At 45.0% G+C, this 13,085-nt stretch overlaps 1 protein-coding gene across 3 annotated transcripts in view; it reads left to right on the top strand.

Moving 5' to 3' along the window:
- Nucleotides 1-1,068: 1,068 nt before the first annotated feature.
- Nucleotides 1,069-13,085, top strand: part of RFX2 (regulatory factor X2) — a 125,950-nt gene continuing 113,933 nt past the window's right edge. For 2 of the 3 annotated variants that reach the window (XM_078670660.1, XM_078670658.1), the window contains exon 1: nt 1,075-1,267. The gene's annotated coding sequence lies outside the window, so the exon portion shown is untranslated. Of the gene's footprint in view, nt 1,268-13,085 lie in introns of all 3 variants that reach the window. The other variant, XM_078670661.1, reaches the window with a different exon arrangement.

Below are 13,085 nucleotides of genomic sequence, written 5' to 3'. Positions count from 1 at the left end.
TGTTGCAAATAATTTTCAAGTTTTTAATTTGAATGTGATATGAAATATTTGGGAAATTATGATCAGTAGGACTAGAAAACGTATTTATATTTATGAAGGTAGGTTGATATTTCGTTTACTCATTTCATTTTTTGCAAAACGTATATTTTTAACATTTAGCAATCGTTTTTAAATGTACACTCGGTTTAGTTTTTTTCTTTCCACTCTGGCTCCTATTGCTTTTTTCATTCTCGTTTTCTTTGTGCTTTCTCTTCAGCATCCTCTTTGTTAATTCACAGCTGGTCTCCAGGCAATTTGAAACTAAGGAAGACAGCTGGCAGGTGCGGGCGCTACCTGCGTCGTGCAGGTAGGTGCCTTGGGACACCTTGTGCAGTGGAAACAGAAGAAGGCCATGAAGACATATAGTGAGGCTCCTCTGGGTACAGCCTGTAAACCGGGCGGCCATCTTTAGATGGGACCATCTTAGATGGAATTTCATCCATCACGTTAGTTTAGCCTCTACCAATTACTTCAATTACAATTTAGAAAAGTGTTTTAGAAGACATACTTTTTTTTACAACTATTGCGGTAGCTCGATCAATGATATAAATGAATAGTAAAAAAACAAAGGTTACGGTTTCACACAGACATAGACACTCCAGCAAAGTTTGGATTAATAGTTATCGGTTTTATTAGACAGTTGAGATGGAACAATATTTTGCACCTTCTGCATATGTATATAGTTCGGTCAGGCATGAGTTTATTATCGTCTATGCAAGTAATCTCCCGCCACACAGTGCGCCTTCACCATCTGCTACACAGCGTGTAATTTCTCAACCAAACTGCAAGCCATTGGTATTCCCTCCCGGTGGTTGGGGTCCATAGGTCCCTGAGCTAATGACTAGAGACCTACACATGAATGACAAACAATCCAGCCAATCAAACGAATTCCTGATTTTCCGCCCTGAAGTGGGAGGGAGGCGAGGAGACTCTCCAAACCAATCAACTAGAGGTCCACGTGAATGACGGGTCGGTCTACCAATTCCCTGCCGTATGCAGGAGAAGAAGGCGGCTCCTTGGGCGCGGTTTGGCCGCATGTTGCCGTTGGTGACGCAGGCAGGAGAGGATAGCAACAGTTGCCTCGAGACCCCCGCGCGCCATAGTGACTGTAGCCGTGGAGACTGTTACTTGCCAACGGGAGCAACGCGCAGGAGAGCGGCGGCGGCGGCCCAGGCCCAGAGCGAAGGCGGCTCCTGCCCGGCAGTGGGGCCCGGCGTGGCACGGCCAGGTGATGCGGGGTGGTGGTGGCAGCAGGGCCGGGTCGGGAGGAGGGAGGCGGACGGACGGCAGGGGCAGCACCCCCCGCCTTCCGGGGTCCAACGGCCCACGCTCCCAGAGCTGAAACTTTATATCACTTTCCTGCAAGCCCTGCCTGCACCGGGGAGGGAAGCGGAGCCGGGACCGGAGATCGGAAAGTGACCCGGGGGTTAGGAGACCCATCCCGTCAGAGCCCGTAGCCGTGCATGGAGCACACTTCCCCTACTTCATTGCAACTTTTTTCTCACTTTCAATTCTCTTTATCGCATTTTCTTTTTGTCTCATTCAACACGTCTCAGTTATTGTACTCCATTTTCACCTGCAGACTATTTTTTCCCCAGTCTGATTCCACCCTTCGTGCTCACTTTGGTCTCCTGTTTTTTTTCTCTATATATTTATAGACATCCACCACTTCATTACTATTCTAAAGTAGTAATTTTTTTATCAGTGTCATAACAATTTTTTTTACAATTTCATGACCTTTTATCATCTCGTACCTGCCTCTAATTTTCCTATCCACATTTTCCTGCTCCTTAATCAATTCCCCAGGACCCTGCATTCCTACAAATTGTATTTCGTTTCTTTACTTTTTTTGTTGTGGTACTTTCATCCTTCATAACTACTTTGCTTGATTTCTTTCTTTCTCTTTCACCCCTGTTTTTCATGTTTCTAGGCTTCTTATTTCATCCAAACGTTTCTGCCGATCCCCCCCCCCCCCTCTTCTCTTTCCTGGAATAACCTTTCCTTTCTCTCGCGATCTGCTCCACCATTTAGTTTTACCCTCTTGTCAGGAGATTAGCTCACAAAACACCTCCCCTTGTTTTAGCACTTTTTTCTGGGTACCCATCGCTCACTGACGCATCATCTCCTGGCACTGGGGAAGCAGGTCTGATGAAACATCTTCTGAAGTCAGAGGCGTGGGCAGACATTTAGATCGCCGCTAGCCTGTTGGCTAAGACCACATCTGCATCAGATCCAGCCTCTCTTAAGGGCAACGAGCACCGCGATGATGCCATTCGTGTGATAGTTCTATAAATAAGTACATATTTTGAGTGTAAAAAGCTTAGCATCACCGTCTCGAAACACTAAAGTTTGACATGTCTTTTGAAAAATACGTTTGTGAAAGAGATAACACACCAGGATCTCTTTAAACATCCGCCTTAACCTGTCACTCGTCTGTGGTAGGTGAGGTTTCTAGTCGTTTTCCTTCCAGTGTGGGTGACCTCTAGGTCCTGTTTTGTCTGCTTCTCACGCGTGCTGCCAATAAAAGTAATGTTACTTTGTTATTTTGTGTTGTATGTTCTTCTAAAGTGGAATCTGTTCTAGCGCATCAATGTAGCAATCTACAGAGTGGAGGATGCTAGTATAAAGACAGGGCATGAAGGGAGGGGTGCAACAACCACGGCATTGCACCTGCTGTGTGCAGCCAACTGGTCCTTAAACTCCAGGAGAAGGTACCCGCTATCTGAGCTAAAGCAATCCGATCGTAAACAATAGTTACTGTATCCGGCACTGTGTACCCCCAAGGTCCAGTCCTTTTGTATCCAGACCGATGTCAGCAGTCAATTCAGGGAAAGCTTCCTATTCAATCTCATTAAGCCTAAACTTCGAAATAAGGGGCTGAAATTCAGAATCTTCTCATGCTTCCCAACGAGCATCTGCAAATCCAAGGAAGCTTTGTTTTTATTTTTATAGTGTGGAGGCGCCCAGACCTAGCTGTCAGACAGAAAATATTTAGTGCATGCAAGTTTGCATGCTACTGGAATTGCAATGAATGATGTAAATATTGAGCAGGAGCACTGTCAAAAATGTGTAAAAAAATCGAAACTGTTCAATTTGTGGCATTATTTTTTTTGTAATATTCTGTACAATAGTTTATAATATGCAAATCTTTCACCTCTGTACCAGTTTAATACCTAAATAAAGCAGTGCTTAATTTGAGCCAGTGGATTCCGGTGCCTCGCTCCAGCACTTAATTGTCAACACTGGGACTTACGACAGTCTGCCACACAGTGACGCTGATTAGCTAATTTAGAGATGAGGACAACTGTTGTTTATTCATTCAATAGACAGTAAAAATGACTAATACCTGCCACCCAATCTATTCTTACAGCATTGGGGTCATGTGATAGTCTGAATTGTCATACTTTTAGGAGTGTGATGATTAGTTGTTGTGTTGGTACTGCCATTGACAGCACTGGCAAGGTCGATAGTTGTCGCTAGCTGTAGTGGCCTCGTTCCCTGTGCCCTGACACTTATTACTATTTTATTTTTTTTACAAATTAAGCACCAAAATAAAGCAACTGAAAGATGACCCTAAACACTTTACAAGTAGTCTGTCGCTGTGCGCTGCATGGAACACTTTTTAAAGTAACCTTTGATCGGTTGGAGTTAGGAATAATTTTATTAAAATTCGCATATTATGCAGCAGAGGTGTCATCTCCCTGTACTTATGCAGCGCCCAGGAAATGCATAATGCTAGACACCAGGATTAGGATTTGGTGGAACCTAGTGACTTACTTCAAAATTCTGTTCTAATATACTTGTCTGGTCCGATGGGCCTCTCGTAGAGTTCTTCATGTATGATAATCCACTTGGTCAAATTGTGTTGTGTAGGGAGAAAAGTGTTCCAATCATTCTTCGAAGCATTGTGGTGGCACAGGTTCCTCTGTAGCTCCTAGCGATGTATGCCAGGCAAGGTAGATATAGTCTGGAATTCTTATTTTTAATTTGATGGGCAGCACAATCTAAAAGCTCAGTGCTGAGCTACGTCTCTTGATAGGAATGGCAACTGCTGTGTGGCTTTGGCAAATAAATGGTTTCTGTTACAGTGTTTTGGCGTGACTGAATTGCTTATGCTAATGGTCCTTAGATGCTTTTCTTGGGAGCTCAAAATCTGTTTCACTAATCATTGGATTAACCCCTAACCTTGGGTTCTAGGGGAACATGCTGCCCAGAATAAAGCACTTCAATGCCTCATTATGGGTAGTAAATACTATATAAATGCCTTTGGCCCAAGGCAGTCATTTAGGAAATGTGGCACTCGGGGTTGGTCTGGCAACACAAACCAGCCCTGGCAATTCAGCTGGACTGGTTGGGGGGGGGGGGGAGAACATTGGGGGATGCTAGTGGGAAGCACCAGGGGGCTTTTGGGGGGGTGCTAGTGCAAAGCACTGCTGCTCTTGTTACAGGGGGCCGATATGCTAAACCGCGCCCCCCTTGCAAGAAAACCGGTCCCACCGCTCCAAAACCAGCCCCCACCCTTCCAGCCAACTGGGAAAACTCCAGGTCCCCGCTACGGCCGTGGTGGCACTCATGTCAAATTTGAGTGTGTAGAGTGGGTCCGGCGAAGTAAAACCCCTTGATCTAAGGGGGTGGTAATCATGGTCATGAAGAGGGCGAGATGGGCAGATACAGTTTGAAATAGTTACCGACCAACTTGCTCTTGCCTACCTCAGAGCCTTTCCTTTGTTTTACAATGGAGGTCTGAAGTGGCTCTGTGTACACTCTCTGATTCTGTAAATGCCTAAATTAGGAAGTACATTTGCGGGACATTTCCTGCTAATACATAGTTGGAAAAGTGATGGTGTAGTTGAAGAATAGTCCAAGAGCAGCCGCTTATTTTCCAGAAAGTCCCTGGACAACTTTCTAATCACATCGGAGCAGTACAATACCCAGCACATCCCCAAGACCGTGTCAAACTTGGCAATGAGGACATTTTGAGTCGCACAGAACATTGATGCCCATTACGTTTAAGATGGCCATCACATTTAAGATGCCCAATGGGCATTGTTTTTGTTTAATTCTTTCAATTTGCACCAGCAAGTATAATTACACACACTATTATTTTTGTGACTGGTTTGTAATGCAGTCCTTCCTCTTGCTTGCCACCTGTCTGCTTATTGTGAGCTGAGCATAGTCGGAAACCAGTGCATAGGAATGGATGTAAGTAAAGCTTTACTTTCATAGAAAGGTGGACTCAAGCCGTATGTTCAATGTGTTTATATGCTCCAGAAATGGGCACAATTTCGCAGGTGGATATGTTTAGCACTGGACACATCTTAGTCGTGAACCTCAAGCTGCAGATTACTGGATTCAGTGACATGCACCCAGCTGTAGGTAGACTGTCTTGTTGGCACGCAGCCATCTGTAAGAACCGGGCCTTGATGGAACGCAGCTAGCTGTAGGTAGCTGGCCTCGGTGGCATTCAGCAGCTGTAGGTATCCGGCTTCGGTAGCATGCAACCAGCTATAGGGAGCCTGTCTTGTTGGCACACATCCAGCTGTAAGGAGCCAACCTCTTTGGCATGCAGCTAGCTGTAGGTAGCTGGCCTAGGTGGCATGCAGCCGCTGTAGGTAGCTGGTCTTGGTGGCTCACAACCAGCTGTAAGAACCGGCCTCAGTGGAACACAGCTAGCTGTAGGTAGGTGGCCTCTTTGGCATGCAGCTGCTGTAGGTAGCCGGCCTCAGTGACATGGAAACATCTGTAGGTAGCCTGCCTTGTTGGCACGGAACCAGCTGTAAGAACCCTACATCTGTGGAAAACAGCTAGCTGTAAATAGCTGGCCTTGGTGGGATGGAGCCTCTGTAGGCAGCTGATCTTGGTGGCACACAACCAGCTGTATGTAGCCTGCCTTGTTGGCACGCATTCAGCTGTAAGAACCGGCCTGGGTGGAACACAGATAGCTGGCCTTTGTGGTATGCAGCTGCTGTAGGTTGCTGGGCTTGGTGGTACGCAACCAGCTGTAGGTAGCCTGTTTTGTAACACAGCTAACTGTAGGTAGCTGGCCACCGTGGCATGCAGCTGCTGTAGGGAGCTGGCCTCGGTGGCACAAACCAGATTTAGGTAGCCTGCCTTGTTGGCATGCATCCAGCTGTAAGAACTGGCCTCAGTGGAATACAGCTAACTCTAGGTTGCTGGCCTCAGTGGCATGCAGCCACTGTAGATAGCCGATCTTGGTGCTCACAACCAGCTGTAGGTTGCCTGCCTTGTTGGCACGCACCCAGCTGTAAGGAACAGCCAGTTAGCTGTATGTAGCTGGCCTCGGTGGCATACAGCAAGCTGTGGGTACCAGCATGTTGCCAGAGTATCTGGCTTGCATCCAGGTGTAGTTGGCCCTCCTTACTAGCGCACATCCAGCAGCAAGTTTCAACACTTGTGACTTCCAAGTAGCACCAGGTAGCCTGCCCACAGAGACGTGGAAAGAAGATACTATGGGTGTATTCTTGTTTGCAAGAGGTAGCCACTGTTGGTAACCACTGGCTGTTGCTAGGGCACTCTACCGTGGGTAATGGCACTCTTGATCCACCCCCAATAGCATCCACTGTTATTGCACATATGTTAGCACATTGCATCGATTCTTAGTTCATAACAAAACCACAAGCTTTTGAGTCAGAAAGTGACAATGCAATCACCATTCTAGGTATAATAAACCGGTTTCATGCTTGTTGAAGCTCGTGAGATGACTATTTCTAGGAGAGACATTCACCAGGATCTTGATACCAAAAGCTCCTCACATGCTGAAGGTTGTACATAAATATTGCAAACGAATAATGGCAAGGTTACGTGACACGTTAGGGGTTTGAGGAGCTGGTTTACCGGTAAAGAGTACCTGGCCCATGTCCTGATGAGCTCCAATCACAGTGAACAATTTGCTCTATTTCAGGTAGAGGTGGAGATTTGTGTCACTTGCCGATAATTTATGTACTTTTTGTTGTTGTGAACGTTAGCCACCTAAAATGTTAACATCCAGTTTTGGCGCTCGTAGTGAGTGAATGGAGAATGAGTGGGGTCCATTGGATGGCAGAATCTGGGGAACTGGGTTCGAGTCTCGGCAATGACGCTGAACATTCTGTGATTCTGTGCAAATCACTTAATCCCCCGTGCCTAACAAAAATGAATGTGTCCTCATGTAATGCAACTGGTGCTATGTAAAGCGCTCTGATACCCGATTCGGGTCAAGTTCGCGCTATATAAAACTCTGTAAAAACAAAAAAAACAACAACACTGTTAATCCATACATGGTGGTGGGTGTTGATCTGTGACATTACATGCACACCTCTCTTATTGGGGCTCTAATGGCATGTATGTTGCGTTTGAGTGTGGTCTTATTCTTTTTATTTTCCGAGTGCTTCAGGCAGATTCTGCTACTATTCCTGTCTTTAAATCTACATTTTTATCTCAACTCAAAATTTTCCCTTAACACACAGCAGAGCAATATATTGTTTTGATGAGGGCTTCCCTCTAAACAAAGTGCTGGTCCAGCCGGGACTGGAAACATGCCACTCAGTGCTAGCTACTTTGTCAGCATGCCAGAGCTTGTTGAAAGCTCTGGCATGCTGATATGAATGTTTGGAGACGGAAAGAAACCTTGATTTCTTTCTTTTTTCCCATTCCTTTTTAGGTCGAGCCTGGGCAGTGCATGCACTGCTGTGAGGCATGCTGTATTAGAGTATAGACTTGAAGCCCCACCCACATTTTTCATTGGCTTATGCCATTATCTTTCGTAAATGCTGGATTCTGATTCATTAATAGGCTTGTTAGTCCCTCCTTAGTACCACCTTGTCTTCTTTTGTAACCTCCCATCGGGACTGTACGGTTAACCGTGTCCTTACTGTATAGCTTCTATTAGCCCTTAGCAAGAACTCATTAATAGGCTTGTTAGTCCCTCCTTAGTACCACCTTGTCTTCTTTTGTAACCTCCCATCAGGACTGTACAGTTAACCGTGTCCTTACTGTATAGCTTCTATTAGCCCTTAGCAAGAACTCTTTGCTTAATTAATGTATACACCACTGGTGGGACTTAAGCTTTAGCAATGGGGCCACTTTTTGCTTGTGTCTGCAGAGCGCTTTCACCTACAAAACGAGGTCACACCCACCACTCGCGGGACGGGTGCACATCGCGCATAACTCGTTAAAATTTATATTTTGCATGAAATCATGGCTCCTACGCATTTTGTTGTGCGCAGCTTGCCCAACTAATCGTTAAAAAACCGCAATATAAAATCATGGCTGTCGCATGCCTTTCTACCGTCCATGATTTCACCCAAACCAAGGTGTTGACGGCATCGCCCCCAGCAACATCGTAAAATAACCATGTGATTTTGTTTTGACGATGTTGCTGGGAGCGATACCACAGACTCTTTGCTTTGGGTCAAATCATGGAGGGCAGCAGCGTGCTGGAAGAAGGAGCCGTGAGGCAGGGATGGCGCCTGGGCGCAGAGGCTGCGGCAGAGCAGTGGCAGCCAAGCCAGCTCCGGGGTTTCAGTGCTCTGCCTGACTTCGGTCTTGCATTTGAGAGAGTTTAAGCTATTAACATTGTAAATGAAAATGCCTTTTAGTTATGTTTTAAAAAACAAAACATAAATAAAATGCATTGTCATTTACAGTGCCAATATCTCAAACTCACGTAAATGCGAGACCTATTGCATTGTAGATGCTTGTTTGTGTAGCTTTGAGGGTTTGCTCCTAGTCTGTTTATTGAAGCTTCTCTTCATGCCTTTATTTAATCCAAGGTGAATTGGTTTGTGGTTTAGTCAGCACAAAGGTATGCATAGACTTGGTGATATGTTAGGGTCATGTACTATCCCACACGAGTACTACATGGATGTCAAACATCTTTGGTCTTTTGGCTTTGTAAATTTTTTTATGTTTCTCCTTTTCAAACCAGAGAGATGTCCACCGGAAGACAATAGACATGTTATTATACTCTCCTGGTTGAAGTAAAGCTTCCCTTACAAGTAGTGCTTAATTTGTTAAAAAACAAAAACGTGCTAGGGCCCTCGTTTGGAGAACTCCACAACTTACACCACCCATTGTCAGTGACAGTACCTACAAAACTACTTACCAGCACACTGCTACAAGTGTGGCAATTCATACTATTCTAGGCCCCCCAAGCTATAAAAACAGCTTGAGTAGCAGGTATTGCTTGTTTGTGATATATACTGAATTAATAAACAATTGCTGTTCTGCTCCTCTTTAATCCGTTGGGTGCTGGTGACGGACCACTCCGTCACCAGCCTCGGACGGGCTGTGCTAATGACGGAGTGGTTCCGTCACGGCCCCACCGCCACGCCTGCGGGCAGCGATTTCGCACCTGTGCTGAGCGTTCCATTGAGCGGGCGGGGCCGTGACGGAACCACTCCGTCACAAGCACAGCGCGCCTGAGGCTCGTGACGGAGTGGTTCCGTCACGAGCATGGCGGCGCCACGCGGCCCCCCTCCCCCCTAGCGCTGCGGCGGAATTACCGCCGCAGCCAAGGAGTTAAATTATACACACATCGCCACCATGTGACAGCTGTCGTAAGTGCCGGTGTTGATAATAATGTGCTAGTGGTGAGCACTGGAAACCACCAGCTCAAATTAAGCACAGCTTACAAGTCTTTCATACCTAGACTAGATGAAGTAATATTAAACATGGAAAAAAAGTGAGAAACAAACTTCCTAAGTTATATGTGTACCTACATTAATAAAACAAGCAACCTACATTATTAAAACAAGCACATGTGCTCCAGTTGTATCAACACAAGTTCTTCAACCAGTCCTTTATTGGGAAGAGCTTTTTAAGACTTTTACTACAGCTTTCCTAATTGGACAAGACCACACTGCCCCTCATGTTCCGAAGAAGCCTTTAAGTGCTGGTTATTGTAGTTCAAGCTTGAGACGCATTTGTGATGTATGTGGACCCAACTTTCTTCCACTGGTTTAATTTGTGATCAGGTGTACATGCCTGATGGGACTTGGAAGGCACGATCCAGGTCGTGCGATGACCACTGCTGTCTGGTTTATTTCAAGTCCATCAAAGGAGGACAGAGCATGCCAATATTAAGATCTCTTCATGGTCAGCCCATCTGACCCAGAATCTCCTTCAAAGTGCTCACCATTGTTCTCAGAGCAATATACCGACACTGCTCTTTGTCTTGGTATTCGGAGTCATGCATAAAGTAGCAGGGCCCTATGTGCTGCTCATATGTTTTTGGTGACTGTCCCTCGAGTGGGAACAGCCACCGCGGGAGATCTGCCTATGCCATTGCGGCAGCCATACTGTGGAACCCCTTCCTTCAGCAGTCTGCACTTTTGGGAAAGTTATTCAATCTTATTTTAATAACTGACTCTACCTCTAACCCCATTTAATGTTCACATCCCAGAGCCAAATAGCTTTGCATTAGTGCACTTCACAAATTAATAAACGTAACATGAATCTCAATGGGATTCACCTACATAGTCTGCTGTTATCCCCTGTGGACCAGCCTTAAACTCCCTTTCTTTTTTGTCTTATCCTGGGATATAGTATGACGTTTTATTGTGCGAAGTCACCTTATATCAAGAGTCCTGTGGCCTCTCGTATTTGGCATATTATGAGGATATTTAATGCATTTCAGTTTGCAGCATGCCTTGATCAAAGTGTTCCTTCAGAATGGAATGTTCATTTTATGATCGGTCATCACGCTACGCAACAAAACAATGCATCCAGGCAAGGCATGCCATTGTCTTCAAAGTCTCTCTAGACTACTCTTGGAGCCACCACACCGAATGGAGTTCCCTGATCTGTTGTGAACTTCCGTGGCGAGAAGGATGTAATCTCTGGTCCTGAGGTATGACTGAGTCTTCCGTTGGTAAATGTTCATACTTTTACTTTAAAGCCTGCATTTTACGAAAGGCTTTTTAACACTCAAACTTATTATGTGTGCATTTTCAGTTTGAACATTTCAAGAAGAGCAAGAGGGTAATGCAAGCCCCCAATCTTTCAGGGGTCCCAAAACCCTTCAGAGGGGTCCTATTCCACCCAAGCCCAATGAATATCGGTGATCTGTGGGCGACTCAAGGGCCCCTCTTCACATTATGCATCGGGGCCCTAATCATTTTATGTTACGCTACTGAAGTAGAGCAGTTGAGGCTTGCGCTGATGTGCTCTTCTCTTTAGGTTTATGTGTACCTCTGATCAGGGAAAATGTTTTCAATTGCAGTAAGAGTGTCGGTGGATGAAGTGGGCTAACCTGTTGCTCCATGCTGTATGCTGTGGATGGTGAAGAAATATTAATGATAGTTGAGTCGGCCAGTGTAGGAACCAAAGATCGTTTAATATGTGTGTATTTTTCAATTAGGATTTTTGTTGATTACATAAGGATGTCGCATAGCTAAAATCTGGCTCTAGACGAACCTTAAAAAAATGAGTGAAAGGGGGTAGACCTGGCACATATTTTGATCCTGGAAAACCACATTTCAAGTGAAAATGTAGCATTGGTGTCATATTATTAAATGGAACAAGGACACTGGGTATGCACTAAATGGCGCCGCCAGCAATTGGAGCGCCACACAAACTAGTTATTGCATTAGCCAAGGAGGTTAGTGGGTGCTCTGTCTGGCGGCATAGGAGTGCCTTTTCAAGGAGGGCTTTGAAAAAGTTGGCCCTGCTTTGAAGATAATTCCTTAAGGGATTGCGTTTCGCTAGCCTCTTGAGCCGCCGTGGGCATTCTTGGAAGCGCAGAGCAGTGAAGCTGAGTCTCCAGTCGGAGCATGCTCTCTTTTTAGAGTGCACCTGTTTGACAAAAAAAAGAGCTTTCTGACAAAGCAAATTACTAGATACTTTTGTCCCGTGCATAGCATTGGAGTGTTTCATGTAAATATTTTCTAAATATTTGATTACAATTATCGATTGCGGCTTCTTGTGAATCTTCATGGCAGAGCAATTGCTGGTCAGGTCCCTTTAGCTGTCAATTGCTAATTGCCATTGATCAATATGACAAGCATTTGATTGACGTGAAAGTGAGTTGGAATAATTCAGTGTTACTAACCCCAACATCCAAATTACCTGATCATAAGACACAGGATATGATTAATTTGGAGTTCACATAAAAAAAGTGGCCTACAGCAGCATCTAAATGACGTGTTTCTAGAATTTCCGTTAAATGTACTGAACAGTGTGATTTCTCCAAAGGTGGCCTAGAGGATTCGTTTTTGGGGAACTTCCTTTCTAGGTTAATTTTGGGGTACTTCTTTAAGGGGTGCAGTAAAATAACTGTGGACTTGATGCAAAAAATGTATTATGGCATGACTGACTTGCAGTATTTTTATTTTATGTTCATTTTCAGTTGAACCCTACCAGACAGTCCAAGTATCTGGTTGTAAAAGACCTGTTGTGGGTTTATCGAGTTGACAGCCCATTTGTTGCTTTCCATTGGTTGGCTTTTTCACTTGGTTGGTTTGTTGCCTCTTATTCAATGGATTTCTTTGTCCCACCTTGTCAATCGCATGTTTGTCCCTCCTCTGGAGCATAGAGCCTGTGCCATATCTTTGATTGGCTGGCTTCTAGTCTTACACTGCTCACTTTTCGGGAACCACTTTTTAATATTTTTTTTTGGTTTAGCACCGCAGCAGTGCATGTGTTTTCTAGTTCTCTCTCTTTATTACTTCTGCTTGCCCAAATTCCCATCCCTGTGCTGCTATCTTCCTCTTATGCTGCAGGCTCTGATTTGTGTGCTTCTTCCACTCAGCAAACTCCTCTGTGCACCGTGTTAGCTTCGCCTTTTTCTGTGTCCTCCCAAACACTACATATTGCTTTTCCCTTGTGTGCTCCTTTCCCCCCTCACACGCACACGTTGCTTTTAATCACTGCCAGCTCCGTGTAGCCTCAAGCCCTCAACTTCTCACTTGCTTGGTCTTATTTATTTATCCATTCATTCATTAATTTTGTTGGTGTGTACTATGGTTTTTACTTCAGGTTTCTAAAAATGATGCTTTGTATGTAGGAGCACACAATGCAAGATGGTTTTACTGTTTGTTAGTTCTTTG

Source organism: Lissotriton helveticus, chromosome 12, assembly GCF_964261635.1.
Source record: "Lissotriton helveticus chromosome 12, aLisHel1.1, whole genome shotgun sequence".
Taxonomy (NCBI): domain Eukaryota; kingdom Metazoa; phylum Chordata; class Amphibia; order Caudata; family Salamandridae; genus Lissotriton; species Lissotriton helveticus.
This window is presented reverse-complemented; position numbering and strand designations above follow the sequence as displayed.